The 20,489-nt window shown below is 43.3% G+C and overlaps 1 long non-coding RNA gene across 1 annotated transcript; it reads right to left on the bottom strand.

Annotated features, from left to right (window-relative positions):
• Nucleotides 1–1,114: 1,114 nt before the first annotated feature.
• Nucleotides 1,115–19,158, bottom strand: LOC148727916 (uncharacterized). Its single transcript, XR_015989046.1, has 2 exons — nt 19,126–19,158; nt 1,115–3,042 (listed from the first exon to the last, which is right to left on the bottom strand). It is a non-coding gene; the product is annotated as an uncharacterized LOC148727916 (long non-coding RNA).
• Nucleotides 19,159–20,489: the final 1,331 nt, after the last annotated feature.

Below are 20,489 nucleotides of genomic sequence, written 5' to 3'. Positions count from 1 at the left end.
GCAAGCGCTCCAGTAAACAAACTCTCCTAAGAGGTCAAGCATATCCGGCATTAGACAATAGTTTTCTGTTCATCACGCTCAATCCTTTTGAAATATCTACAAAAACTGTAAGAACCCGCTCGACGGCTAAGAAACATGGCGGCTTTGCAAGGCATGTACTTCAAAAAATATACTTTTTTCTACTTTTTTCAGTTATTGGACTTCGAAAGTCTATGAAAAAAAAAATATTTACGCCCGATTTCTTACGATATTATGAGAGTAATTATGCGTTTGCTGCAGCCTTTTGCTGCACAAATGACATTGTTATGCTTCCGCTGAAAGAGTTAGTAGACCAGGTTCAAGTAATATGCTTCTTGAAGATGAGTTGTTTATGTTTTGTGTGCGACTCAAGCTTGGTTTATTTGAGCAGGACTTGGCACATAGGTTTCAGATACACAGATCATCAGTTTGCAGAAAAGTGATCACATGGGCTAATTTTTCGTATTTTTTTCTTGGGAGTCAAGTGATTTGGCCATCAAGGGAAGATGTCAATAGCTATATGCCAGAAGGTTTCAAAAGGCTTTATGCAAGCACGCGTCTTATATTAGATTGTACTGAGATTTTTGTGCAAACACCTACCTCACTACTACTTCAGTCACAGCTTTATTCTACCTATGAAAGTAATACTACACTAAAAGGTTTAATAGGTATTACCCCTTATGGAGTTATTAGTTTTGTTTCTACCCTCTACACTGGAGGGATAAGTGATAAGGGAATCACAAGGTGCAGTGGAATTCTAGATTTGTTAGAGCCTGGGGACTCGGTCATGGCTGACAAAGGGTTTGACATTGAAGATTTGCTGAGGGAGAAGAGGGTGGAACTAAATATCCCCACCGTTTCTAGAAAGTCTGGAACAATTCTCTGCCCAGGATGTTCAGAAAACAAAGACAATAGCAAGTTTGAGAATACATGTTGAAAGAGCAATAAGGAGGGTCAAAGGATACCACTTTTTTGATTCTGGTGTAACATCATCTACATTGAGTTCAGTCAATCAGTCATAGACTATAGCCTGCCTCCTTACAAATTTCAAGGGCCCACTAATCTTATCTAATAGTAACAATGAGCCATAGTGAAGTTAATGTGTTATTTATATTTTATTGGGAATGTTTATACTTTACCTAAACAAAAAAATAATGGTCATTGAACTGAGTGGAGTGCAACTTGATCTGATATCAAACACGAGTGAACAAATTAAATCACATAATGGCGTAGTAGGAGTGTGATATGAAATCAAAAGTTTGATATCAGACTGAAATTGTATGACATTGAACATTTTCTGGATTTATGTAAATGAAGCTCCACTTTGTTCACTTTAGAGAGTAGTTGCAATGTCAAACATAGGAAATAAAATTTGAAAAAGATTTCACTTTGTGTACATTATTTGCTCTAATCTGATTGGAAAACTATATACAATCCTGCAATATGATTGGTTGACTAAATGTAGTGTTGAATTTTGTTTTCAGATACAATGAAATATATGAAGTTCATATATTTTGAACTGCGGTATTAGATACATATGGCACGATCCTCGCAGTAGATGGACAGGCCTGATTTTTTTCAGGTCTGATTTTTGCTATTGCTTAAATAGCGCTATCTACTGCGAGGATCGTGCTGTATGAATTTTGTTTTGCTAACAAAAAGATGCGATTCAGACTGAAAATAGTGGGATTCGTGCTTGAATCATACAATTTGAACCAATCAAATTACAGGATTTGATGGTGATTTCAAAATGGATATAATAAATTGGAATATCTGGGAAGTATAAAGTACAGAGCAACCTGTGTTTTGTTTGAGAAGTCAATATTCATCATGTATGACGGAAGGGTGCAGTAAGAATCAGTGCGACATAGAGTTTCCATTATCAGCTCCATCAATGAGCGGTCAAAAAATGCCACTACTTTTACTAAGGTTAACTTTTTAACTAAGGTTGAAAACTACCGAATATACGGTAGTTTTCAACCTTAGTTTCTATAATTGAGGATTTAAAAAATTACAGCTGTTACAGTAAATAAAATAACACGCCTTTTAAGCGCCTCCGCCCGTAAGCTAACATTAGCTTTTACATATGTAGGACTTGTGATTGGTTATTTTGATCACCAGACAATCGTGTATAGTCACTACAGATTTCTCTTATGTTGAAATAATGTTTTTGGCATACCCTCCAGTGGCTTTCCAAAAAAATATCTCTTGACACACCATATTACGTCTCAGCTTCTTGGGAATGAAATAACTCAGTGATACTCCACAGCTAAGAGAACCCGTGTAGATTATTAGATTATTATTATTCAATTGTATGAGACGTTAATTTTCCACACACGAGATTACTGTGTGATGGATGTCCTCCCCAGGGGTGGGATGAGTGGGAGGGTGGACTAGCACGAATGGTTCCTATCACGTTCCTTTCTACTCCTTCCCCACTGCAAAACTTAATGCAGTAAAATGGACTAAATGAAATTAAATTAAATTGATATTTCTTTAGCGGGAAATTTCCATATATTTAGACCCTCTTTGGAACTAAACTCCTTTTTTTTCCGAGTTCATGTTCCATACAAAGCAGTCTCCCTTCTAGATTCGTGTTATTGGTTTGACGGAATTGGATCATACGAATTGTTGTTTAAGCATTTGACGAAAGTGAAATACGCATAACTTTTTTCCCGGAATCAACTGATTGAACAACTTGTCAGTTGAGTTGTTGTCTGAATCACTGCAGACAATGATACTGCTTTTCGTTTCTATTTGCGGCAAAAATAGAATTTTTATTCTTTTATGATATAAGTAAGTGATATATTGAATGTACAGATCCTTGTTAATCAGTTCAGGTTAGGAGCAGTTCATTGTTTCATCGTTACAGCTCTGATTCGCCCTGGCAAAGATTGACCACTTTCATCAGACACTGAACCTCTTGGGTAATAAACGATGAATCACGCCTGAGTTCCTCCTGATTGACAAGTTAAGTCATGACGCCTCTTGGAGTCAGACGCTCTTCAAGTTGAAAGCCGTTCACTGCAACGATTATGCGAAATAAATATGTACATTATTTAAACAAAGATTAGCCGTTGTTTAACAAAACCTGCGTTATAAACTTTCTTGAATTTTGCTGAATCTTTTCTATGAACGTTTACTTTTGTGAACAGTGGGAAGAGGACCAAAAGCTAGCAGTGGAAGGACTTTTATCAAATGACAACAACCTTCTTATAGAGAATACGTAGGGCCCACTATTTGCATAAAAACCACGGTTTGGGTTAGACCTCGTCTAATTGACCGGCACCAAGAATCGAGCTTACTATTTATTGGTTACAACACTTAAAAAGTTGCGTTTGAATACATATATTTATTGTATAGATATTGTTAAAATACCAGGATTTTTCCTCTTATTAAAAAAATCATGTCTTAATCGCGCACAGTGAAGATACTATTTTTATCTCTCGCGTGTGAGGATATTGGTGTCGCCATGGTTACTACCACGGTTAGCCAATTACAAGAGAGCTTGCCGCTCCGGCGCGCGGCCGGTTGTTTTGAAATTTCATTGTGTTTTATGTGGAAATCTCATCAGTATCATCTATAAAATAGACAGAGCATTACATGGCCGCTTGGGGATACGAATCTTATCTTCTATACTTACAACACAGGGAGATAAAATTCGAATACCCGCCCGGCCGTGTAACATCCTCTGTATATATGTTGAGTTAGAAAAAATACAAGGACGAGCCTGTTTCGTGATTGTTCATTCACCAGGGTGATGAGTGAGCAATCATGAAACAGGTGTGTAGGGACGAAAGCGTAGTCTTTGTATTTTTCTAACTCAACATATATACTGCGCTGTGTTACCCAATTCGGTGTCAATTCCACGTTTTATTTGATCGGATCAACTATGCTGAGAAATCCCTACACAAATTGAGCACTGTGGGGTGAGTCATTGCCGCTAGCATTGGGCATAGCTCACTAGGCTTTCCTAGTTTGAGCACTCTGGCATGGCGTAGACGATACCACAAATGTGGGATCGTTCGGGTTAACCATATCGGTTCTCCCCCATCCTAGCATCAGCACTGCACTGCTCTTTTTGGTGGTTTTTCAGTGGTCAGTGTTCGCTTCAAGGTGTGGGCTCTTCTGGGTCAATGGGTGAGGGGGTTTGCCTCCTCTCCCTCCAGTTGGGTCACACCGATGTCGTTTTGGTTTCAGTCTGTCCTTGGTGTCTCTCCTCTCGTTGCGTTTTCCCGCCCTTTTTCTGTTGACTCTAGAGCCTTGCCACCATTCTACCAGTCTCTGATCCTAGCGTGGCGGAAACTTGATGGGTCTTTTGCCACGTCCAGGGATTGCCTTGTTTATGCTTCTTCGTCTCCTTTAGTCTGTTCCCCTGTTGTCAGCATGTCTTCTAAGTCATGCTATTTGTATCTCCTTTCTGAGAACATGGTCCAGCCCCGTTGTGTGTACAAGTATGAACTTCAATTCCCTAATCTTGATTGGCCTGCCACGTGGCGTACCCTGTCTATGTTCGACCTGGATCGTCGTGTCACCGACCTTAACTGGAAGATTGCGCATGGCGTTCTGTACACCGCTCGGCGTCTCTCTCTTTTTGGTTTGTCGGTTTCTCCGTTCTGTTTTTGCGGTCCCCAGGTTGAGTCACTTGAGCATCTGTTTTACTATTGTCCGCTTGCTCAGAGTGTTCTCTCCTGGGTCCAGTCTTTGTTGTCCGTTTTCTCCCCTATGAGTCCTGTCATTCTTTTACGTCATGTTCTTTTCGGGTTTAAGACGAGTGAATTGATTTCTGTCCCTTGGGGTTTCGTCTACCTTCTTAATGTTTCTAAGTACTGTATTTGGTTGTGTAGGAACGATTACCGGTTCCGTAATGTTCGTCCTGGTGCCGTTGCGGTGATTGCGTCCATTAAAGCCCGCTTGAAGTTTTCTCTAGCCTTCAGGCGGTGCAAATCTAGCAGACGTCGTCGCTTCTTCCACAGACAGTGGTGTGCTCGTGGCGTTATTGCTTCTGTCTCAGGCAACTCTCTGGTCTTCAATCTTTAGTTCTCCCCCTTCTCCCCCGTGTGTTCCGGTGTCCGTCATGTTGCCTTTTGTGCTGGGTCTCCTTCATTGGTGTACTGCACAGGGGTTTTGTTCCGTCTCAGTCCTGTTGTGTCTGTCATGTAGCCACTTGTGCTGGGTCTCCTTCATTGGTGTACTGCACAGTGGTTCTGTTCTATTCATGTTTTGTCCATGTTTTTGTTTGCTTTTGTCCCTACTGTTGTAGGTAAGTGTGTCAGCGGGTATGCGTGAGTGTGGTATTTTGGTGCTTTGACTAACCATTATCACTAATCTGAGCATGGGAGTTTAATCTTTGAAAGTGTGTGATTAACCTGGGAGGTGGGGTTCGATCCCCCAGCGAGTTTGGCGTCCTGGTGGGCCCTCCGTTTATGGCGGTCCCAACCCTCAAGCCCTTGCACTCTGGCGGCGGGTTTGGATTAGACATTTAGGTCGGCAGGCATTGCACCGCCCTCACGGGAGCCTGGCCGTCCGCCTTAAAGATAAAAAAAAAACTGCACTGATGAGGCCCAGGATTTACTCCTTCACCTCCACAGTATTCACTCTACTTTGGGATTCTGCGCAGGATCACTCTTGGGGCACGGACTCTTGTGAGTATTTGTCTTTTGGTTGATTTTAGTCCTCTTTCGCCTTTTTATCTTTCGGCGTTTTTCGGACTTCTTCGGCAACCCTGCCGATTTCCGGCTTCGAGCCGATTTCGGAGGGTTTTTTCAGTCCTTTCTTCGGCCTTTCTCGACCGTGGTTTCCGGGTGTTCGGCGTTTTCCGATTTTTCCGGTGTGTTTTCGGCGAAACAAAATTTTTCAGTCGCCCATCCAGTTTTGGGCTGTGTTACGTTACGTGGGGCCGAACTCACGTTTCTTGTTGAGTTCTGGGCACTACAAAATCTTAATTATGGTTGGTTTCCAAAGAACCATTGACATACGTTGTAATTTGTTCCCTAATGGGACAAGTTCCACACAAATAATTAGTTATATAGATGCCCACTTCCAAGAGCAAACTGGGCATGTTGCTAAAGTTGTGTCTATCCAGCAGTGCCCCGGTTTTATTGCCAGGGTGACTTTTGATGATGAAAAGGGTGCGTTAGCTATGTTCCACTATCAGGAATGTGGGTCGATGGTTCTTAATGGGGTCGAATGTCAGGTCATTTCTCCCCCCCCACCACCCCCTCAAGTTAGTATGGTCGTCGTCCACTGGTTTCCTTATGAGGGCCCAGTGGAATCAGTTAAGAACGCGCTTTCAAGCTATGGTGAGATCAAGTCTGTCCGCCATCAAATGTGGCCTGGCAAGCCGTCAGTCTCTACTGGCTGCCGTCTTGTCAGAATGGTTGTCAAAAAGGAAATCCCTCGTTTCATTTCCATCGGGGGTATTCGCTGCAAGGTGTGGTACCGTGACCAGCCTTTGCGATGCGATATTTGTAGACAAGTTGGACACGCGGCAAAACAGTGCCCTGATAAGGGTAAGTGCCGCCGCTGCCACAAGGCGGGGCATTTTGCTAGGGAGTGTACATCTGCATGGAACCTTCCCCAGGCGCCCCCGGTGGCCCCTGGGGCCCGGTTGGTAGCGCTGGTGGGGAGGAAGGGACTGGCGATGATGGGGGTGACATTGATGAGGGCGATGCTGCTGAGGCGGCTGATGATATCGAGTGCGAAGACGCTGTCGATGGTGATAGTGAAGCCGAACCCTTGGTGGGTGAAGCGGCCTCCCAGGTGTCAGGCATGGAATTGGGCACCCCTGTTTTGGACTCCAGCGGCCAACTGGTACAGGCACAGATTCCTGTCGTCCCCCCGGCCAGTGGTGACCCTGTGGCCGATGGGATAGCGGCTAGTACCCAGGCCTCGGTGTCGGGTGCTCCTCTCTTTGAGGATGAGGCTTATGCTACCCAGGCAGTCCAAATGCTGTCTGTTGCAGCTAATAGTTTTGTTAGACAACTTGCTGATAGTGCCCCACAAGAGGTTGAGCTCGCTGAGTATCTAACCAATGCCAGCGCTAATACTGATCTTTCTCCTCGGACTGGGTCAGAGAGTAATGTCAGTAATTGTAAAGGAAATAGTGAGGCTCCGAATGATGAGCAAACTAGAGGGGCAGACGCCTCGGGTAAGATCCCTTCTGGGTCAACTGAAAATAATGATAGTGAACTAGTGTCTAGTAATGAAGTAAATGGTGGTACTGACAGTGCCCCTAATTCAATTAGTGTAGTTAACGTTAATCACGGTAGCGCTACTGATAATTTATCTAGCAAAGGGGAAACTGCAAGTGTGGTCCCTGCTAAAGTAAATAGTAAAGAGGATAAGAATGCCAAAAAAGGCTCTACTAGTGGTAAAGGTACCAGTAAGAATAATGTTAGCTCTTTGGCCCTGGCCGACGAGCTTTCCGAAATGGATACAGCTCCGGCCATGGCTACTCGTAAGAGGCCTGCATCGGACGCTGGTTCTGAGTCAACCCCCAAGACCCGGATCCAGAACCTCCGGCTACGTCGGCTTTGTCCCGGCGTAAGAAGCTTGCAAAACCATCTGCAGCAGCATTGGGTAAGGCTGGCAAGAGGTCCTCGGGCGGTAAGAAGAAGACCTAAGCATGATGGCTTCCCTTTTGTGCGCAGTGATGGCTCTTTCCATCCTTACCTTAAACTGTAATGGTCTGCGGGACCAGTCTAAAAGGTTTGGCTTTCTGCAGTGGTTGCGTTCCCTCCCCGTGAAGGTTGATGTTGTCTGCCTGCAAGAAACTCATTGTGTCACTCTGGCTGAGTGTTCTTTGTGGTTTTCATCGTCCGGCTTTTCGTCTGTGTTGGCTCCTGGTTCTGTTCACTCGTGTGGTTGTATTATTCTCTATCGTTCTTCTTTATCTCTTCTAAACTCCTGGTCTGCCGATGGTCGTTATCTGCAATGTGAATTCTCTCTCTTTGGCAAAGTCTTCCGTGTGGTCTGTGTCTATGCCCCTAACTGCAACCCTGCGCGGAATAAATTCCTTGATGACCTCCATTCAAAAGTCGATCCATCTGTCCCTACTGTGCTTACTGGGGATTTCAACGCCGTCTTTGACCGAGCCCTTGACCGGCGTGGTTCTGAACCTGCAAGTTCATACAGAGACAGTTCCTCTTCGCTGGCCCAGCTTTTCGAGGCATGTTGTGTTATGGATGTGTGGCGTTACCTCCATCCCTCCTCCTCGGGTTTCACCTGGACCAGGTGGGATGGCAGTTTGGCGTCGCGCATTGATCTGTTTGGGGTGCCCTTTGCCTGGCTCCCAGCGGTGTCCTCTTGCGCTATGTACTGCTGCCCCTTTTCGGACCACAGTGCAGTAGTGCTGTCTGTCTCTGTTCCCGACGTCGTCCCACCTGGGCCAGGCTACTGGAAACTGAACATATCCATGTTAGATGACCCGGAATATTGCCAGCTCGTTAGGGAAGAGTGGATTTCGTGGCGTCGTACCCTTCCTGGCTTCCCCTCTCTCGCCAAATGGTGGGACCGCGGGAAAGGTCGGATAAAAGGCCTTACCATCAGGTACTGTCGCAAAAAGTCATCTCAAACAACTGCATCGAGGGCTGCCCTCGTTCGCTTGATCGATCATCTTCGGGCCAAGCTGGATGCTGGCATGACCTCCTGCGCGGGCCCTTACCGATCTGCGCTGGCGGATCTGGCAGCTATGGACACCTACGTTGCCAAGGGTGCTCAAGTGCGATCAAGAGTTAAGTGGGTTGAGGAGGGTGAGTCCTCCTCGGCCTATTTCTTCCGCCTGGAAAAGAAGCGGTCTGCCGACCGCCGCATCTCTGCGCTGAGAGAGCCCGGTGGCTCTATTGTTTCTTCTTCTGTTGCTTTGTGTGCCACTCTCGGCTCTTTCTATTCCGACTTATATACGGCTTCTCCTACTGACACTTTGATCCAATCTTCTCTTTTGGGTAATCTGTCTTCTGTCCTTCCGCGAGATCGGGCTGATAGTTGTGAGGGCCTCCTCACCCCCCTCGAGGTCTATGAGGCTCTCAAGGGCATGAAGCGGAACAAGGCTCCTGGACTGGATGGCCTTCCAGAGGAGTTCTATCTTCGTTTCTGGGACGTAGTCGGTGCTGATCTCGTAGCTGTTCTTAACGACTGTTTTTCCTCCGGTTCTTTGTCTCTCTCTCAGCGTAGAGGTGTGATCTCGTTGTCTTTTAAAAAGGGGGATCGTCTTGATCCAAAGAATTGGCGTCCCATTTCGCTGTTGAATGTCGACTATAAACTGGCATCACGAACCATTGCTGGCCGGCTCCTCCGTGTCATTCACCTGGTCGTGCACCGGGACCAGACGTGTGGAGTGCCGGGTCGGTTCATTGGGGAGAATGTCACCTTTCTCCGTGATGTTGTGAGTTATGCGGAGTCTACGGGCACCGCGGTTGCAATCTTATCCCTCGACCAAGAAAAGGCCTTCGACCGGGTGGATTGGGGCTTTCTGCGATCTACCCTTGTCACCATGGGTTTCGGCCCCCAATTCATTGCTTGGGTAGACTTGTTCTACAGGCAGGTCCAAAGTGCCATTAATGTAAATGGTCATCTGACACCGTTTTTCGGTCTCTCGCGAGGTGTCCGGCAGGGGTGTCCCCTGTCTCCTCTGCTGTACGTTTTGGTTTCGGAGGTCCTTGCCTGTAGTATTCGCTCCAACCCCCGTATCGTTGGTCTTTCCCTCCCGGGGTGTCCCCCACTATCCCCCATATCTCAGTATGCTGACGACACGTCGTTAATTTTAACATCCGACGATGGGATCAAAGCTGCTCTGGAAGTTTATCATCAGTATGAGCGGGCGTCCGGGTCAAAGATCAATTTCGGAAAGTCCAAGGGCCTTTGGTTGGGCGGCTGGCGGGGCCGTACGGACTCCCCCGTCCCTTTCGATTGGACACCTTCGAAACTCAAGGTCCTTGGAGTGTTTATCGGTCCTGGTAACCTGGAAGAGGATAATTGGCGCCCGCGCATTTCTGCGGTGGACCATGTTCTCAAATCCTGGCGTTCACGTGTTCTGACCTTTCGCGGCAAGGCTCTCGTTATTAATGCTCTCGCCCTCTCCCGGGTCTGGTATGTGGCGTCACTCATCCACATGCCGGCTTGGGTGGAGACGGAGCTTACTCGACTTGTGTTTTCATTCTTTTGGTCTGGCAAGCGGGAGCTCGTCGCCCGCGCTGCAGTAGTGCAGCCAGCTCTTTTTGGTGGTTTTTCAGTGGTCAGTGTTCGCTTCAAGGTGTGGGCTCTTCTGGGTCAATGGGTGAGGGGGTTTGCCTCCTCTCCCTCCAGTTGGGTCTCACTGATGTCGTTTTGGTTTCAGTCTGTCCTTGGTGTCTCTCCTCTCGTTGCGTTTTCCCGCCCTTTTTCTGTTGACTCTAGAGCCTTGCCACCATTCTACCAGTCTCTGATCCTAGCGTGGCGGAAACTTGATGGGTCTTTTGCCACGTCCAGGGATTGCCTTGTTTATGCTTCTTCGTCTCCTTTGGTCTGTTCCCCTGTTGTCAGCATGTCTTCTAAGTCATGCTATTTGTATCTCCTTTCTGAGAACATGGTCCAGCCCCGTTGTGTGTACAAGTATGAACTTCAATTCCCTAATCTTGATTGGCCTGCCACGTGGCGTACCCTGTCGATGTTCGACCTGGATCGTCGTGTCACCGACCTTAACTGGAAGATTGCGCATGGCGTTCTGTACACCGCTCGGCGTCTCTCTCTTTTTGGTTTGTCGGTTTCTCCGTTCTGTTTTTGCGGTCCCCAGGTTGAGTCACTTGAGCATCTGTTTTACTATTGTCCGCTTGCTCAGAGTGTTCTCTCCTGGGTCCAGTCTTTGTTGTTCGTTTTCTCCCCTATGAGTCCTGTCATTCTTTTACGTCATGTTCTTTTCGGGTTTAAGACGAGTGAATTGATTTCTGTCCCTTGGGGTTTCGTCTACCTTCTTAATGTTTCTAAGTACTGTATTTGGTTGTGTAGGAACGATTACCGGTTCCGTAATGTTCGTCCTGGTGCCGTTGCGGTGATTGCGTCCATTAAAGCCCGCTTGAAGTTTTATCTACCTCTAGCCTTCAGGCGGTGCAAATCTAGCAGACGTCGTCGCTTCTTCCACAGACAGTGGTGCGCTCGTGGCGTTATTGCTTCTGTCTCAGGCAACTCTCTGGTCTTCAATCTTTAGTTCTCCCCCTTCTCCCCCGTGTGTCCCTGTGTCCGTCATGTTGCCTTTTGTGCTGGGTCTCCTTCATTGGTGTACTGCACAGGGGTTTTGTTCCGTCTCAGTCCTGTTGTGTCTGTCATGTAGCCACTTGTGCTGGGTCTCCTTCATTGGTGTACTGCACAGTGGTTCTGTTCTATTCATGTTTTGTCCATGTTTTTGTTTGCTTTTGTCCCTACTGTTGTAGGTAAGTGTGTCAGCGGGTATGCGTGAGTGTGGTATTTTGGTGCTTTGACTAACCATTATCACTAATCTGAGCATGGGAGTTTAATCTTTGAAAGTGTGTGATTAACCTGGGAGGTGGGGTTCGATCCCCCAGCGAGTTTGGCGTCCTGGTGGGCCCTCCGTTTATGGCGGTCCCAACCCTCAAGCCCTTGCACTCTGGCGGCGGGTTTGGATTAGACATTTAGGTCGGCAGGCATTGCACCGCCCTCACGGGAGCCTGGCCGTCCGCCTTAAACATAAAAAAACTGCACTGATGAGGCCCAGAAGGCCGAAACAGTACTGTCTGCAGTTATATATATATATATATATATAGTTACAAATGGACTACTCAAGCTACGCACATATGGATTTTAATACAGCCTGCTTCGTAGACCAACAAAAGTTGATCCACTCATTAGTCAAACTCCATACACACTGAGGGATCGTGACGGTTAACTCTCACTGGAGAAATTGGATTAATTAATTGGAGTTAACCGTCACGATGCCTTAGTTTGTATGGAGTTTCACTGATGAGTGGATCAACTTTTGTTGATCTACGAAACAGGCTGTACTAAAATCCATATGTGCATAACTTGAGTAGTCCTTTTGCTACTGTAATCGCTCCTTCATTGTCGAGCACTGTCCTGGATCCTACGTCGCCTATTTCGCTTATATATATATATATATATTTATTAAAAACCAGATCATTGGATAATGCAATTCAAGACTTTTTATTGGCTTAGCCATTATGGTATATCAGCCAATATACCATAATCTACAAATATGGCAAGCGTACGTGTCAGATTAAAATTAAAAGGGAGCTAAAAATTGAATAAAATTTAATTTAATTTAACGTTTTTAATAAAACAATTATTCCACTCGCGCTTGTTGGATATGAGATGATTATAGCCAACTCGGCGCTACGCGCCTCGTTGGCTATCTATCATCTCAAATCCAACGCGCGCTCGTGGAATAATTGTTAAATATATGATGGTGGCATGGAAGCGTGCGACTACTTCATGAACAGAAGGAAAACTATCGGACAATTCATCAATCTCGTTCTAACTTGTAATAACCTAACCTTTCAAGGCAAACATTACATTCAACAAACAGGAACAGCTATGGGAACACGAATGGCGCCGAGTTACGCAAATCTCTACATGGGTCGCCTTGAGAATCGCTTTTTGATAGAAGCTACTGACCAACCTCTTGTCTGGTTCAGATACATTGATGACATTTTTTTCATATGGACACACGGCGAAGAAAAACTCAAAAACTTCTTTAACAATTGTAACTCCTTTGACCCACACATCAAGTTTGATCAAACCACATCAACTACAAGTATCCCTTTTTATAGACGTTCAAGTCATCATCAAAAACAACGGCGAACTTAGCACAGACTTATACACAAAACCTACCGATACCCACTAATACCTAAACTGGACCAGCTGTCATCCATGATACACTAAAACATCCATTCCATACAGCTTGGCATCGAGACTACGACGCATCTGCTCCGACAACGAGTTTTTTGAAAAACGAGCACGTGAGGTACACAACATACTACTTAAGCGAGGTTACAAGAATAAGTTGATTAAGGAATGTATCATGAAAGCAAGGAGAACATCAAGGCAGGAAGCGCTCACAAGCAAACCTATTTCCTCCACTGGCCGTGTACCACTTGTAATAACTTACAACTCAGCACTGCCAAACATCCACAAAATCCTCAAGGAGCACCATCAAATACTCTTGACCTCGTCCAACACACAGGCCATATTCAAAGAAACACCTCTCGTTGCCCATCGACAAGGGCGTAATTTAACACAGATGCTTACCCACAAGAGACTGCGATCGCCGATCGCCGCTGACACAACCCTCTCCACTGATGAATCCCCACACGGTATAAGCAGTCCACACATTCAAGTTCCATCTGACACTACCTGTACAATCTGTGGTCGATCATTCAAAACTAACAAAAATCTCAAAATTCATTTCTCTCATAAACATAAAAAGCAGAAACCATTGCAAACCACTAGTCCCGGATTCTGGCCCTGTTGGGCTGACATAAGATGCAACTGCTGCAAAACATACGGGAAATTTACAGGGTCAGTTAAAAGCAGCACTATAGGAGAAACGATAACACTGCGACAACACACGTCATGCAAGACTAGCAATGTGATATACCTGATTGAATGTAGCAAATGTAACGATCAGTACGTAGGCGAGACAGGTCACCCAATTCACCTCCGTGGCAATCAACACCGTAGCGACATCAAGGGTGGACATAAAAACATACCCTCTGTCAGACATTTTAAGAACTGTGGAGTCGACCATCTTAAACTTACGGTTATTGAAAAAGTTAGAAGTCAAAATCAAGAAATCAGAAAAGCAAGAGAAAATTATTGGATATTAAGACTCAATCCTACAATCAATAAGCTTACTACATGAATTATAACTACTTTAATTTATCTATTTTAGACACCATGACACGTTTCGCTGTTATCTACTCTATTTTTATATTATTACGTCATGACATGTTTACTGTTGACACGAATTTTAAATTTGAATATTGCTCATGTAATTAGTATGCTCCTGAAGAAGACCGAGACGGTCGAAACGTCGAGCTATTAAACCAACAAAGCTACATTGGAGTTGGCCTCTTGACCATTACATTTCTGCTCTTATTTACGTTATTTCAAGAGCCCACGATCGCTTCAGTGATCCTCCAGGCAGCGCGTTTGAGACTGATCAGCATTGTTTGTGGGACCCCTTACAAGCTTCTACTTATATATATATATATATATAATATATAATATATATAATGCAATTCAAGACTTTTCATTGGCTTAGCCATTATGGTATATGAGCCAATATACCATAAACTACGATACGGTAAGCGTACGCATAAAAATTGATAGGGAGCTCAAAATTTAATAAAATTTAATAATTTAATGTTGCGTTTTAATAAAACGATTATTCCACGAGCGCGCGTTGGATATGAGATGATAGATAGCCAACGAGGCGCGTAGCGCCGAGTTGGCTATAATCATCTCATATCCAACAAATAATTGTTAAATAAATATATCTTATTAACCAAGCGCGAGGGGCGTACTGGGAGAATATCGGCCCAAGGTCTTGACAGTGCGGACCTCGCTGCGCTCGGTCCGTACAAAAAAGACCGAGGGCCGATATTCTTCCAGTACGATCCCGAGCAAGCTTGGTTAATAAGAGATTTATTACACGACTGAAGTTCAAAGGGACACAAGTGCGGTATCATTCGGGACCATTTGGGACAGTGCCCGGTCCAATACTGAGAGAATATTGACCGGCAATAGAGCATTTTGATTGGTTGATTTCAGTTATTGGCCCTCTGACTGCCCGAGTCGTGTAATATATATATATATATATATATATATATACATATATTTACAGTCGTACAGCATCGTTTATATACTTCCGTTTGTGATTCTGTGGGCACCGGCAGAACTAAACCCGATCTAGAAAGTCTGTTTTTATTCTCGTCAAGTGAAATGGAACCGAGATTCTTAGACTCTAATCTTCCTGTGTAGTCTGTACTTGGCGATTTACTTTCTGGGAATCATTCGAACCGTGCAACACTCCAACAGACTACCAACAATCGAATTTAGCATGTTATGTTTTAACTCTAAACGCCTTATTATTGTAAGTTTAAATTTGTTCATTTTCTGTTTACATCAAGCAAATTATATGCAAGGACCCAAATATACTTCAAAGGAATCTTCCTTCTTTGACACACTCGTGGACACAAGTGTTTTGTAATGACTCAGGAACAAAAGCTGAAAAGAGCCCGCCACAACTACCATAGCTATGATAGAAATAAAATGGCACACACTGCAAACTGCACTTTTCCTTTGAACCGTTTTCTTTTCCCAATCTTCAACTATCTAGAGTGACTAAAGCGATCTCAACCTACTCCTTTATATTTAAAGCCTAAAGGTATGAAAGTCTTTTTCGTGGCATCGCTTGGTCTCTACAAGTAACAAGGCACTGGTCTCATATTCAAGAAAAAGAAAGCTATGAAAATCTAAAGGAACTTGCTCACAGCCTGAACAACTTGATACGATTTCATAAATGTTCAGTTTTGCCAAACAACACCACATTCCCTTAAGACCTCACTTGCAATTGGATCAAGAGCATCAGTTTACCAGATTTATCTTTTATTTTTCAGGAACATTCTTATTAGAGATTGAATACCACTACGTATACGTACGGTATAAGCCACTTTACTCTAAAACCCCATCTACAACACAATAAATTAACTACAAAGTAAGCTTCTGTGTGCCTGTTAGTTCCCAATTTGGCTGATTTAAACAAAACCGTGAACAAGTGCATATTACACAGAAAAAATATGACAAAGTGAAGTCATTATTATAACTCAGCTCAATCGCAGAGTGTAACTCTGAGAAGTTGGCGATGGTCCCACCTAGGGAAAACATTTTCGCATCAAGATCATCGTTTATATTGAACCGCTGGTGATAATTGCAAGAAGCTTAGTATTCATTGCGGATTCCCCAAAAAAGAGAAAACAAAAAGAACTGACTTAAGTGACCTAACCTCACTTCTCAGCGACCTGAAATCAAATGAATCTATTGAATTAATAAACATATCCTGCATACTTCTATATGACCAGCAATGGCGACAGTGTCCTGTTTGTAAATAGAATAAAAAAGATGGTAAATTTGAGCTCGTTGAAGAAATAGAGAAAGATCTGTCTGTGTCCTTTTTCTTCTGCTTTTGTTGAGAGCTGAGAGTTCATGTTCTCAGGAAGTGTGACGTTTGCATGCATGACGTGTCTAACTAATATATACAATCATTCAAATACAACTGTTACTTCCGCATCGGCTAGATTTGAATGATATCAGGCGATACTTGCCAGCTGAGAGTTGATTATATTTGTCAGTTATTTTTTTAAGATAAAGATAAAAAAAAGAAAGACCGGTTTTATTTCAATGTCTACTTAGGTAGCCTGTTGAGGCACATTCGAGGCGAGTAAACAATTAACCTGAGTAAAGGCGTAGAAACAATGCGTAAAAATTAGAGAGAAGGTTTCAAACCATATCTTGCTGTGAATCAACATTCGTAGCCAGCCTTCATTTGTAGCCGGCCTTCGTTTCACTTCTATTGTTCACGGATTTCATTTCTACTGTTTACGGATTTTGAGAGTTGTCGGGAAAACCGTCAGAGCAACCAGTTTTATTACTAACGAGCACACTGGAAAGCAGATTCTCGGATACTTGCCATCCGGTGTACCTAGTGCTTTTCGTATCAGCCGAACAAGTGTTGGGGGTTTTACAACTCGCTTGGCCGAGTTAAGAATTAAAGGGAGGTACCAAGAATCTAGACTCTTCTCTTTTTTATTCTTTCTCTAGTGAGTCATTACAGCTTCGACTACCACAACGCTTCAGATCTCTCTTTCTTCTCTTCTCTTTTTATTCAGGAGTGCCCACGTATTAAATACAAAAATCGCAGACATGTTTGGGTTAGCTGACCGTGAGAGTTTTCGTAGCGTATCCGTTCTTTTTGCAAAAGGGGGGAAATTGGGTGGCTCGCTCCGTAGTACATGGCGGGCACCAAGGAACCAATTAAACGCCAACGGTCGAGCTGCGCACAAGAATCGCGCACGCAAACAGGAACTTCAGTGTGGGTAAAACCCAAGGTCAGCTTTACTAACCCAAACACGACAACCTATGAGCCTACTGAGCCTAGTTCAAGTACATACTAAAAATAAAATACCAAAACTATAAATCTACCAAAACAACACGTAGGCGCAAAAGGCAAGGCTTAACAAAACAAAAAGCTAAACTGAAAAAGTCTTAAAATAGCAACTTCCAATTTACCTCACAACACAAGTTCAGATCTATAAAGACAGGTTTCATGTCAGTATCTAATTAGGTAGCCTGTTGAGGCACATTCGAGACGAACAAACAATTAACCTTAGTAAAGGCGTAGAAACAATGCAGAAAAATTGGCGAAAAGATTTGAGACTATATCTCGCTGTGAATCAACATTCGTAGCCAGAGTCAGAAGTTTTCTTCTGAGATATAGAGAAATTTTTCACATCAATTAAGACATTTATGAATATGATATCAACAAGTAAGAACACTTTGCCATCCATTGCATCAACAACTATTTACTGCCCCCTAAGGTATACAGGTGATGTGATCAAATCACGTTATTGTGATTCCACTGCTATTTCCACTTTGATTGGTTTTAAGAGAACGACGAGCAAGAGCATGTTACTTGGAAATTTTCTAAACAAAACGAAGCTAGTGTAACTCTCTTGAACCTGGTTGTGAGCCTGTGATAAAAACTCTGAAAGAACTCAATTTGCTCTCACGCCCTGTGGCGCGAAATTACAGATTTTGTTTCATTTTTATTGTTCACGGATTTCATTTCTATTTTCTGCGTCTTTTGACGCTCAACTTTCGAGAGAGTGCAAAGCGGAGAAACCTTATTGCATGCTAGAACCTATTCCTATATTCGTCATTGACTTATAATGAACGAGATGTTTTGCTGTTTACATTAGGGTGTAGAATTTTCGTTGCGGCCGAACAAGTTCATATCCAGAATGAGAGCTGTTGCGACCTATTCTGCATTTATGGAATTGATAAAAACTTTGAAAAAACTCGGTTGGCTCCTACGCCCTGGGGCGCGTAATAACGGCCTTTGTTTCACTTTTATTGTTCACGGATTTCACTTCTTCTGTTTACGGATTTTGAGGGCGGTTGGGAAAACCGTCAGACCAACCGGTTTTATTGTTATGAAGTACATTACAAAGCAGATTCTTGGATACTTACCTTCCGGTGTACCTAGTCCTTTTAGGACTAGGTACACCGGAAGGAGGTGTATAGGAGGCAGTGTGGCTAAGTGGTTAGAGTGTCGGACTCGTAATCCGCCGCTCCCGAGTTCGAGTCCCACCCTGACCACTGGATCTGTTTCACGGTAGCCCCGAGTTCAGATCTTTGGCCACGCTTGTAAATAGCCAACTGGTTTGCCTCCGGCCGGTTGGGGTTCTTAATGATGTTCTTAATGATGTTATGTTCAACCACAATGGAAACTACTGGTTCACCAGTATTGTGTAATCCTATAAAAAGACTTTTTTTTTTTTTTTCGTATCAGCCGAACAAGTTCAGATCCAGAGAGACCGGTTTTATTTCAGTATCTAATTAGGCAGCCTGTTGAGGCACATCCAAGACGAGTAAACAATTAACCTTAGTAAAGGCGTAGAAACTATGCGGGAAATTGGCGAAAAGATTTCAAACTGTATCTTCCTGTGAATTAACACTCGTAGCCAGGGTCAGAAGTTTACTTATTAGATACAAAGAAATTATTCATATGAAGTAAGACATCTATAGATATGATATGAACAGACTGAAGTTATTATTACTCACCGAAATCGAGAAGTTAAACTCTGAGACGGTTGAGGTTGGCCCCACCCAAGGACAAAAAAATGTCCGCATCAATATCAACGTTTATACTGAATCGCTGATGATAGTAAATGATGTTGATCAAACCTTACAGAAACATTTCCGCATCAAGACCAATATATACATTGAGTCACTGGTGATAAGAGAGGGAAACTTAGTTTCTTTTGACTTCCAAACAAAAGAGGACAAAAGAAATGAAGTTGAGTCTCTGAACCTCACCTTATAGCGGTCAGAAATTAAACTCAGTGGCTTTGTTTACTCAGTGGCTTTGTCATAAATGCGTAAGGCTTTGAATATACTTTCCTCGACTGAATAACGCATCCAATCTTGATTACATTTATGACGCAAGAAATTGATTACTTTCTCAATTTAACCTAGTCCTTCCAACGGGCGATATTTTGTGTTACAGAGTGTAAATTTAGTCACGCGAGTAAAGTTATGGTTGATTGCACAAAATGTCAGAATACTTTTTAACTACTGCGCAGGCGGGTGGAGCATAGTGATCCGGCAAACAAGGAAACTCGATTCCAGTTCCCCAACGTATGAAATCTGGCAATAGTGATCGTTAATTACGGTCGGATGAAGTTGCATTTGTTTAGGGGGTCTTCATACCTGGTATGACGAGCCAAGGAAAGTTCTTAATCGGAGCTAATTAGTTTATGGCTGATTAATATAAACGTAAAATCGGCTGGTTATTACAATACATGTACAATGACATTGCAAAGGAACACTTGAAGAAAAGGAAAGCAAAAGTAAGAATTAATTCTCTTCCATGGATAAACGGGGAAATAAGAAAACTTATGAATAAACGATCTAGGTAACTCCGCAAAGCTCAAACTACGAATTCTCCTGTTGACTGGAAGTTGTATAAAGATCTTAGAAATGAAGTACACAGAAAACTAAAGAAAGCTGAATTCATGTATTATCTTGAGGCTCTTGAGAACACAAGAAATGGAAGTACACACTTTTAGAACTTAATCGAGAAAATGACTAAAAAAGAAACAATCACAAAAAACTCTGGCCCTATTAAGAATGAAGTAGGAATACCAATATTTGAGGACACTGAGAAGGCTAATACATTAAACCAATTCTATTCCACAATTGGTGAAAACCTTGCATCCAACCGAGAAAGCACATGGTGCTGACAACTGGTCAGCATAAGAAATGAAAATTGCTGACTCCCTTCTTCTTTGAAAGATAATGATGTAATAAAGAAGGTACAGTGGCAGAACATAACAATATCTATAAAAGGAGACTAGCTTTAGAAATGTTTCAAATTATAAACTCTGATAGGTGTCATAGATTATCTCATATGTTTAAGCAAGTAAACTCTGTTAGAAAAGGCCACATAAACTCGACCCTTTCGAGTTCGCTGCGTTTAAATAGTGGCGTTCCCCAAGGAAGCATCCCTGGGCCGCTACTCTTTAGTATTTACATTAACGACTTACCATTTGTTCCAAGAAATTGTTTAAGACAATGTTACCTTGACGACACTAAACTTCAGATTTCTTTTAAGATGCGTGACCGTCCGACTGCTCTCATGAAAGATCTGAATAGCGACCTTCTTTTAATACGCGACTGGT

This window comes from Stylophora pistillata, chromosome 6 (assembly GCF_964205215.1).
Source record: "Stylophora pistillata chromosome 6, jaStyPist1.2, whole genome shotgun sequence".
NCBI classification, from domain to species: domain Eukaryota; kingdom Metazoa; phylum Cnidaria; class Anthozoa; order Scleractinia; family Pocilloporidae; genus Stylophora; species Stylophora pistillata.
The sequence above is the reverse complement of the archived record's forward strand: the minus strand, read 5'-3'. Positions and strand labels throughout refer to the sequence as shown.